General features: G+C 35.7%; 1 non-coding gene across 1 annotated transcript; it reads right to left on the reverse strand.

Annotated features, from left to right (window-relative positions):
- Positions 1-9,672: 9,672 nt before the first annotated feature.
- On the reverse strand, positions 9,673-9,779 carry LOC121224755 (small nucleolar RNA R71). The gene has a single exon (XR_005922500.1). It is a non-coding gene; the product is annotated as a small nucleolar RNA R71 (small nucleolar RNA).
- Between the last annotated feature and the right edge of the window lie 1,129 nt (positions 9,780-10,908).

Consider the following 10,908-nt stretch of genomic DNA (forward strand, 5'->3'; position numbering starts at 1 on the left):
TGAATATAATATTTCGAGGATATGCTGTAAAGAATTATAAAAGCATGTTAATAATTTAAAATTTTTAATTTGGATGAAATTTTGTAACTCGGTTTAATATGTATGCAAATGTATGTCTTCTAGTAACGTCTCGTACCCTATTTTGGCGTCGAATACGGGAAAGGGGTGTTATAGTGTGACATCGCCAGATTCGATCATAACGTTTAGACTGGGTTTGGGGTGTTACAGACACATGGTTAGGTGACACGGTCATGTGTCCCCTATATCTTTTAAATTGCTCAAGTCAGTATGCTCACATGGCCTTGCACACGGGCGTGTGGCTTGGCCTTGTGGCCCAAGTCAGAGAGTTACACGGGTATGGACACGGCCTAGGACACAGCCGTGTGTCCCTATTTCAAATGCCCTTATGGCCTGAGGCAAGGGCGTGTCTCCTGACCGTGTGAGTCACACGACCTGGCCACATGGCTGTGTGATCCCTACAGCTTTGAAAAATTTTAATGCTTTTTGACAAAATTCTTCGAGTACCCAATTTAGTCCCGACTTGTTTTAAATGCGTATTTTTGGGCCTCGAGGGCTCGCATAAGGGACAATATGTTTGATTTCGATTGGTTTCTGACATGAATGTTATATGATATGAAATGTCTGTTTATTTGATTTGTAAACTCTGGTAATGCTCCGTAACCTTGTTCTAGCGATGGATATGGGTTAGGGGTGTTACAACCCTTTAGTGGGTGTGACTATTTCAAATTCTCCCAATTGTCTCTTCCTTGAAAGTATGTCTTTCATAAACTTGACATAGTTGGGCATTTGTTCCAAGGCTTCTGCCAAAGGTATATTGATGTGAAGTTGCTTAATGACATCCAAGAATCGTCTGAATTGGTGGTCTTGTCTGTGATTATGAAATCGTTGGGGAAATGGTGGGGGTGGGTGAACTTCAGGTTGCAGTGATTGTTGTGCTTGGGAATTGTGTTCAGCAGTGCTATCTGAGTTTGCTTTGGCATTGCTTGGTCCAGTTTTCTCATTTGTGGTGCTTTTCTTGTGTTGTTTAAGAGTTTTTCTTTGATCAGATTCTGAATTCGTTGTTTCAGCAACAATATTGTCAACTCTATCTAGCTGTGTGCCACTTCTAAGAGTGATTGCTTTATAATGTTCTTTCCAATGTGTTCTTGCATTCTCGATATTTCTAGGCAAAGTTCCTTGTGTTCTTGAGTTCAAAGTACTAGCTACCTATCCTACTTGGTTCTTTAAAGCTCGTAAAGATGACACTTGGCTCTGGATCAAAGTATCGTTCTTGGCCATATACTCCTACAATAGAGATTCAATAGATGAGGAAGAAGATGATGTCTTCCCTTGTTGAACTTATTGTTGAGGTGGTATAGACTAATGGAAACCAGGTGGGACATTCATGGTATTGGGTCTGACAGTTGTGTTAGAAATTCCAACTCGTTGATTGTTCCACTTAAAATTTGGGTATTGCTTCCGACTAGGGTTATACGTGTTGGAATAAGGGTTATTATTCGTATTGAAGTTTCCCATATAATAAACAGATGTTGGGTTCGAGGGACACTCTTCAAACAGATGACCCTCACCACAATAAACACAAGATAACCCAGTTGCTTTCAGCTCTTTCACCTTACTAGGCTACTGCATGGTCTTTATCATGTTGGCTAAAAAAGATACCTGAGCAGTAAGTGATATAATCACTTCCAGTCCAAATGATCCAGCTACTCTCCTACCAGCTCTAGCTCTTGTTGTGGAGTATTGATAATTGTTATTGGCAATTCTCTCCAAAATCTTGGATGCTTCATTGTAGGACTTGTCCAACAGAGTTCCATTAGCTGAGGCATCAACCAACATCCATGTCTATGCATTCAAACCATTATAGAGCATCTCCATTTGGGTCCAATGTTAAAATCCGTACATAAGACATTTCCTAAACAGATCTTTGAACCTTTCCCATGCTTCATTTAGTGTTTCATCCTCTAGTTGCCTAAAGGATTTTATGTCATTTCAAAGTTTAGCATTCATATTGGGTTGGTTATATCGCAACAGGAATCTTTGACAGAGATCATTCCACGATTCTACTATTCCAAATGGCAAATCATTGAGCTATGTTCTAGCACGGTCTGTTAAATAATAAGGAAACAACATGAGATTTAAGGCATCTTTAGGGACACCTTGCTATTTGAAAGAATCGTAGACCTCTAAGAAAAGTCTCAAGTGCAATCTAGGATCTTCAGTTGGCAAATCAGCAAACCGACCAATTGATTGAAACATCTGAAATATTACAGGTTTCAGCTAAAAGTGGGGGGCTTAAATTTGTGGTTTGACTATTCCAAGATTTAGGTCATCTAAGATAGGAACTACATTATCTTGAATTAGCTTATCCTGATCATCAAACATCTTAGAAACATGAGGATTACCATTGTCAGCTCCCGGATTAAGTAGCTCATTCAAACCAGGTTGATTGTTCTTGATTCATTACTCTTTGTTCTCTTCTCCTTCTTTGCAACGTCCTTTCAATTTCTGGATCTAAGGTATAAAGTCCTTCAACAGGAATGCCTCTATGCATAAAACAAGTAACAAACCTATTGTAATCACAAAAAAAACCAATTAACAACTAAAAATATAAAAGGTGTAAAAATAAAAACTAAAGTTGCCAATCGCCAATCCCCCACAATGACACCAAAAACCTTGTCGCATATGAATATGATGTGTGAAATGTGCAAGTATACACATTGAATCAAGTAATAAAATGACGTGTGAGTATCGTTCCCACGAGGTTGGATTAGTATTCTTTGTCTAGATTATCACAATTGAGTAGAAAAGATAAATGAATCGAATGATATTTTATGAAATAACAATGCAATTAATACACTAAAAATGATAGTAATAAAATGTACTATCATAGATTGCAATTGCAACAAATCGAATAAAAGCGAAAAGGATTCTAGCAAGATTGGAATATTGATTGTAAAGGCTGGGGTTAGTAATGAATTAGTTATAACCCAAGAACACTGCCATGGCAAAAATATGGTAACCTACTGCTCAATTGGGTACTAATGTGGTCTACCTCTATCGAAAGCAAGACCTAAAGCTGCTCACTCCTAAGACCCTATACATATATAGGCTAAGAATTAGCAACCATGACTGAAGCACGATCCTCCGAAATTGTATAAGGTAAAGCTCTATGTCAAGAGTTTACATGAGCATTTCATTCAATGCTCTCTTATATTACCAAATTTTGGTCCAACCAACCTAACTCTGTCGATATTAAGCTACTTTCAGACTTATCAAGCATTTATCAATACTTTAATAAGCATATAAACAGAAATAAATATTGGGTAAGGTAGTAAACTAAATGATATTCATCCGTAAACATTCATCAGAGTTAAAGCATCATCAAAAGTAATCCCTAGCTATGCTAAATTAGCTTATGACTGGGCTACGCAATTTCAAGTATTTTAATATCATCAACATCCCAAAATAATAGTTTATACTAACGTATTTAGAAAAAATTGCGGAGGAAGAATTCTGGGTTCAGAACACGAATTCCCCCAACTTGGTGTCTGGTGTGCATCTTCAACCAAGCTTCGAGGAGCTCAAATTACCCTCATTTTCAAAAACAGACCTCTGTCGAAGCTTTGTATTTGCAATCAGTTGTACCTTTCACTCTCTCTTTGGAAAACCTCTCTCTTTATTCTTTTAAACTTAGGTCCTCCTCTAGGGAAAAATCGTCAGCTAATGATTGCTTTTTCCCTAATTTTTATGTGGATATTTTCCATTACATGTGCATGTGGGTGGCTAACTACTGAATGCTCTAATTGATGACTCGGTATTTTTCATTTTCTTCCTCAACATTGCCATGGAAACATCTCATAATGCCTTGGCAAATATCCATCCTTTGCTATCTTTCTTCCTCAAACCTATCATTCAACCACCACAAAACCTTTCCACCAACAATTAAAAGTACAGATGCACTAAAGTAATCACCATCCCAAGTCTTTATATGCAATGCTCGATTAACTAAAAATAATCATGCAATTACCTAAACTGAAACTAATTTTACATAAGTACAAGTAGTTAACTAAGTCTAAAAGTATGAATTATAACTCTTTTCAAGAGTTATCAATAGGTTAGTCAATATGTGTAACAAAAGAAAAATTAAATAAGAAAATAAGAAAATCGAGTAGAAAAAGTAAATGAAAAATCAAAAGCATTATGAGTGAGATGAGTGAAAAAGAAAAAAAATGTGACAAATTCACGAAAATAAAAAAAAACTTAGTCAATAGTGCACAAAAACTCGTGAGCTAGCCACAGTTGTTGTATTATGCTGTGACTTCCTACGTGGAGAAATAAGAAAGGTGAGAGAAAGAGAATATAGTGGTAAGGGAGCAAGGGTTACTAAGGGTGAAGAATAGGGAACAATACAATGTGTCAAACTACTTCGTGCTTGAAACTATTTTAATGCTTTTTGTTCTTGAATTCCATACATGTCCTAAGCCTTAGAATGTTAAAAGTCGAAAAGCCTTATGTGACGTAGGTAAACTTATTCATGAATTGACATCATATTAAGTAATTGCATTTATGACTGTTTGTATTCTGCTAGGATAATCATATTACATGTATGGTTTATTGATTGACACATATATTTGAAAACTTAATGCCTCTATATTTTGTAATATATTGAACTGAGGTTGTTTGATATTAAAAGTAGTAAGTTGTTTATATATCATGTCAGGATTATGTGTAAACATGAAAATGCCTAGTTATGTACTCCAAAACCAATCTTTGTATCAGACTTGCTTAAGGGGGCGTTTTTTACTTTTTCTTTTTATGTTGCCTCGTTTGAGGACAAGCAATGACTTAACTGTAAGGGAGTTTGATCTACCATAATTCGATGTAGCATACTAAATTAGTTTTCGTACTTAAGGAGCTTGAATACAAGCACTTTTATTATATTTTAGTTAAGTTTTTATATATTAGTTGAAATTTAATAAAAAGTGCATTTTGAGTCTTTTATTTACCTTAGGGGCTGAATGAGGCCTAAAGGCGAGCTAACGTACTTAGTAAGTGTGCGTGAGACCATTCAAGGGTGTAGAAACTTAATACTGGTCGTTGTGTTGCAACACGAGAAGTTTGATGTCGCGACATAGGGAGCAGAATGCCAAAATTGTTATATTGCCTTTGATGTCACGACAAAGTCACGGGATGTCGTGACACACCCTTGAAGCTTCCCCTGAATGATGCATACGACCTTCAATGTTGCGACACAGGGACTAGGGTGTCATGACATCAGCCTTGTAATAGAAGCACTTACGAGCTAGGGGTGTTTTGGTCCACACAATGAAAATTAAACACGAGAACGTCAGCTGACCTAGGATTGAGGATGACGAAAACCCTAACTCTATAAATAGGCTCTTCCACATTTGGTCATCATTCTAACTTAAGCATATATCCTTGGGGAGTTACTTAACTAGATGATCTTGAGTGTATAGCCATCAACTCAACACCTATCGCATCATGTACAACAAATGAGTCATCTTGAGACAATCTCACTGAGTAACATGCTGTGACTAGTTGTCCTATTTGAAGAAAAAATTTCTTAATGTATTGCATGATAATAGCTACCACTGGGGCCAGTCCAACTATCATATGATCATAAGAAAAATTTGCTTACTTTCAGGAAGTCTCCTTAGTGAAATCTGCATGAAAACGTCTACCTTGGGGAAAGTCCATTTCATGCCATCACATGAGATCATTGATGGAGGCTATAAGTATTGTTTAGGGACCTTCTAGTCAATATTTTAAAAAACATGCAAGGTTTTAAATTTTTGATTTCAATCATGAATGATCAATTTATGCATGACAAGTACATGTGGCATTTCCCCTAAACTATATGGCATACTTATCTCATGTATGCATGACATGCTATGGTAATTTTATAATATTCACATTCATTTATTCATAAAAACAACAATTTTGATTCTTCATAGTTTTTCTTTTAAGGAAATAATCAAAGAAGTGAATGTGAATTGTGCACTAGGTAGTGTCCCAAGAAAGGGAGGTGAGTCGTAGTCGACCGCTTAAAAACCAATACTTTCCGTGCCAGATCCAATCCTAGACATGCACTTTCTCATTTCCACACTTATCATCTTTAATTGATCAATTGTGGATCATCTCATACACATATATATCATAATTATATTATTAACAAGTACTAAACATATATATAATAAGATGGGAAATAAAATAAAATTCCAACCAAAGTTTCTATTTCTAGAAAATAAATGAAAAACCAAAAATTAAATAGCTTTTCACCACAAGACATTCATTGTGTCTTCAACTGCCATCGCTTCACCTTCTCCTCGTCATGGACTCATTTTCAAAAAATGACATTTATGTCCTTTGTCCATTTTCGACACACAAGAATTCTATATAAAAAAATAATCCTATGTGGAGATGATAGTCCACGGTCTATTTCTTAAGAACCACAACCATAGGCAAAAAATAATAATTAGATGATAAATATAGAATAACACACTCATTCACATACATTCCTTTAAACATGCGAATAATTTCAAGAATGCCACATCTTATTAAATATTAATCAAACAAGATGAAGAGAGAGATTCGGTCTTAATTTACACTATAAATATAGGACAACCAGACTCTTGATACCAATTTTTGGAAAAGAAATCCGGTTTGAAAATGGTTTTCTTGCACAGTGGAGAATTAAAATTTTGAAAACTAACCCAGTTTGTGATATTTATAGCAATAAACCCTAACTAAATTCATACTTGTGCTTTCGACTTAGAAGATGTTCGTTTTTCTCGGATTTTAACCAAATAATCTTCTCCACTATTATCGTACCACGAACTATTTTGAGTGTGGGCTTGAACCAATTGAATCAAAACATAGAGTGAGAAAAAGTTTTCTCTTTTATTTGGGGTGAAAAAGAAAATTCTCTCTTCCTCAATAGAAACTGTTAAAATTGCGATTCTGGAAAAATACATGTAATAGTTGAGAATAAATTTTCTTTTTTCTTAGAAGAGTAACAATATCTCAAAGTTGTCTAAATAGCTAAACCGATGCCATCTATTTATAGGGAGACAAGGTAGAACCCTTGTTGAATTGTAAAGGTTTATTACACATAGAAAAACAACTTCTTAGTCCAACTAGGAGAGAGAGAGGTGGAAACACGAAAATTTATGTATTTTTACATGCCCTTTTAACTTAAAATCATGCTATTTCAGTTAAATTCTTGTCGAAAAATAATTAATTATTAGAAAATAATTAAATTATGTTAAAAATATGAACATGATGAATTTTAATTAATTTTATAGTTAATTTTGATTAATTTTGACTATTTTTGACAGATTCGCACAAAGGGCGAAAATTGGCTCGGCAGACAATGCTCGAAGAATAAAACCGAGAAGCAATTTGAAGCACCGAGACAAATTTATTTCCAACCTAAGATGTTCCAGAAATGTGTGTTAATTCATAATATAATTAATTTTAATTTATTCCAAATTTAATTGGGGTTAAATAAATTATTATTAATTAATTATGTAAAAGAAAGGGTCCAGTTGAACCACATTGGTTGAACCGAATCCAGTAAACCGAACCAGCCACCAATTGGGCTGCCCAGAATAGTCCATATGCTGACCCAAATTAGCATTTTATCTGACTAAATAAGCTTGCAAAGAAGCCCTTGAAGAACTTTCAAACTTGCATTCAAACCCCTCCGAAAAATGCGGCTTATGGATTTGCCCCAGGCTATTTTTAGCAATGTTGAATCTCTCAACTTTACCATGTGTGTGGCCGGCCAAGGGGGGTCTCTTTGGCTGATGGAATTTTCTATTTTGAGGAGAAAAAATCAGCTATAAAAGCCACCCCTTGCTGATCATTCAACTCATCCCTCATACTCTCATTCTCTCTTCTCCTATCTCGCTTTCTCTCAACTTTTCCTTCCCATTTTCCCCTTTGTTTAAGTGTCGATTTATCCTCTTGGGAAAGAGGTCCTCATCAGAAGATTTTTAGCAACAATTTAAGTGTTCATAAGCCACCTTGATAGTCGAGGACAACGGTGAACGAAGAACGGAGAAATCAGTCAAGCCACGGATAAACACCGGATTTGCTTCTTATTCCCTATCTCTTTAAATTTCGTTGTTGTTTTGACAATCATGTTTATGAATATTTATGCTATTGAAATGGTTATTTTAATCAATCTAGTATGAACTTAATCCGTGTTGGGTTGATTATATTTTGCCTACTTTAATTGTTGAAATTGTGTGTGTGCTGTTATAGGCCTCGATAAGATGCTTGATTAAGTAAAATCATGCCTAAGTTATTCTTGCAATATTAATTGTTAGATAACTAATGAATTAATTATTAAATTGTATTGAAATTGTAATTAGTCGACACAATACTTAATCAGTGCATGTTTATTCTTCTAAGATAGCTGAAGTTAATTTAGCATTGTATTTGGCGATACATATGCCTTGCATAACTTGAAAGATTATTGTGATTACACTGTTTCAAGGTAGAAATACTTTGTTACCTCACTTGATCTTTTATATGCTTGTGAAGATTGATTAATTGCTTGGATTGATGTTGAAAAATGTTCAAGAGATTGATTAATTTAATAAGTATGTATGAGCAGTAGTTAGCAAATTACCGAGTTGCCGTGAATTTGTTCGTAGTAGTATAAAAATAAGTTTAAGAATTCTAAGTTAAGGAATGTAATTAATCCAATACAATTATATCATCTTGATTAAACCTTATTTGAAATCGTGCATTAGAACCTTTTTATTTTTAAATTTTTTTACTTAGTTTTTAATCTTTAGTTTTTAATTATCTTCAAACAAGAATAATTTCCATCACCAAAGTGTTTTAACATTAATTTCATAAATATTCTTTTTTACAGTCCCTGTGGATACGATAACTCGACATTTACTTGTCACTTTATTACTTGTTGCGATTGTGTACACTTGCACATTTTCGTCGTTCCAAGTTTTTGGCAAAAAAGCCATAATTTGTGAATCTGTTTTTACATTTTGGTTTATTTATTTTCCTGTTTAAATCTTTTCTTACTTAATCTTTCTGTGATTATTTCAGGTGTTTATGAGTATTAACCAGATTATCGACTTACTCCCTGTGGACCCTGAAATAGAACGGACCTTTCGACAGCGAAGAAGACAAGCAAACCAGAGAATGACTGAAGAGATAAACTTTGAGAATATGAATCAAGGAAACAGAGCAAACCTTGCTCAGAATCCTATCCTTATTGCTGATGATAGGGATAGAGCTTTCTGATAGTATGTCGTGCCAGTATTTAATGATCTTAACCTGGGTATTAGGAGACCCGAAATTGACACACAACAATTCGAGCTGAAGCCAATCATGTTCCAGATGCTTCAGACTGTGGGCCAATTCAGTGGAATGCCTACTGAAGATCCTCATATTCACTTAAGACTATTTATGGAAGTGAGTGATTCTTTCAAGTTAGCCGGAGTACCCGAAGATGCATTACGACTGAAGCTGTTCTCATATTCACTAAGGGACAGAGCTGGTGCCTGGTTGAACTCATTGCCACTGAACTCAATTTCTACATGGAAAGAGTTAGCCAAGAGATTCCTCATGAAGTATTTCCCACCGAGCAAGAATGCCAAGTTGAGGAATGAGATCACTGCATTCCAACAAATGGATTATGAGTCCCTATATGGGGCATGGGAAATGTACAAAGTGTTATTACGAAAGTGCCCTCATCATGGAATCCCACATTGCATTCAACTTGAGATATTCTATAATGGTCTCAATTCTCACACGAGGATGGTAATGGATGCCTCTGCTAATGGTGCTCTCCTTTCTAGGTCTTATAATGAGACTTATGAAATTACTGGGAGGATTGCCAACAAAAATTATCAATGGCCAACCAATTGAGCAGCGTCAAGAAGATGAGTCACTAGAATACATGAAGTGGACGCTCTCACTTCACTCGCATCTTAGGTATCTTCAATAGCCTCAATGCTTAAGAATCTTACCACTAATGGATCTAATAGCTTTGTAGCCCAACCACCTAACCAATTTGATAATATAGCCTGTGTGTATTATGGGGAAGGACGTTTGTTTGAGGAATGTCCATCGAACCTCGAATCCGTATATTACATGGGTAACCAAAACCAAAACTGAGGGAGGCAAAGACTGCAATCCAACTTTTATAATCATTGTGGCAAAATCACTCGAATTTTTCCTAGAGTAACCAAGAGGCTGGAACCAGTAACACTTACGCCCAACCTAGACTAACTCAGCCGCCTAGTTTCCCCCAATAAGTTCAGAAACCAACCTAAGCAGAACCATCCAATAGCTTAGAGAATCTATTGAAGGCATACATGACAAAAAATAACGCCACTCTAAGGAATTTGGAGAATCAAGTGGAATTGCTTGCTACTGAACTCAGGAACCGACCACAAGGTGCTCTACCTAGTGACACGAAGAATTCGAGAAATCTAGGGAAGGAACATTGTAAAGCGTTGACATTGAGGAGCAGAAAGACAGTAGAGCCCAACGCTGTCAAAATTGAAAATGAGCTAGCTGACGCTCAAGATTCAGAAGAAGGTCAACCAAGTATTGAAATTCTGGTTTCACAAAAACCAGAATCTACAAAACCTGACAAAGTAACCTCAAGACCAGCTAATTCTGATCAACTAACAATGTCGTTAGATACATAATTGTCGCCAAAGACGAATCAACCAGAATCAATCCCAGTAATGAAACCACCACAACCCTACCCTCAAAGACTTTAGAAATAGAAGTAGGAGATTCAATTCAAGAAGTTCCTTGACGTACTCAAGCAACTTCACATCAACATCCTGTTGGTTGAAGCACTTGAGCAAATGTCGAACT

The sequence above is a fragment of the Gossypium hirsutum genome, chromosome D12, assembly GCF_007990345.1.
Source record: "Gossypium hirsutum isolate 1008001.06 chromosome D12, Gossypium_hirsutum_v2.1, whole genome shotgun sequence".
NCBI classification, from domain to species: domain Eukaryota; kingdom Viridiplantae; phylum Streptophyta; class Magnoliopsida; order Malvales; family Malvaceae; genus Gossypium; species Gossypium hirsutum.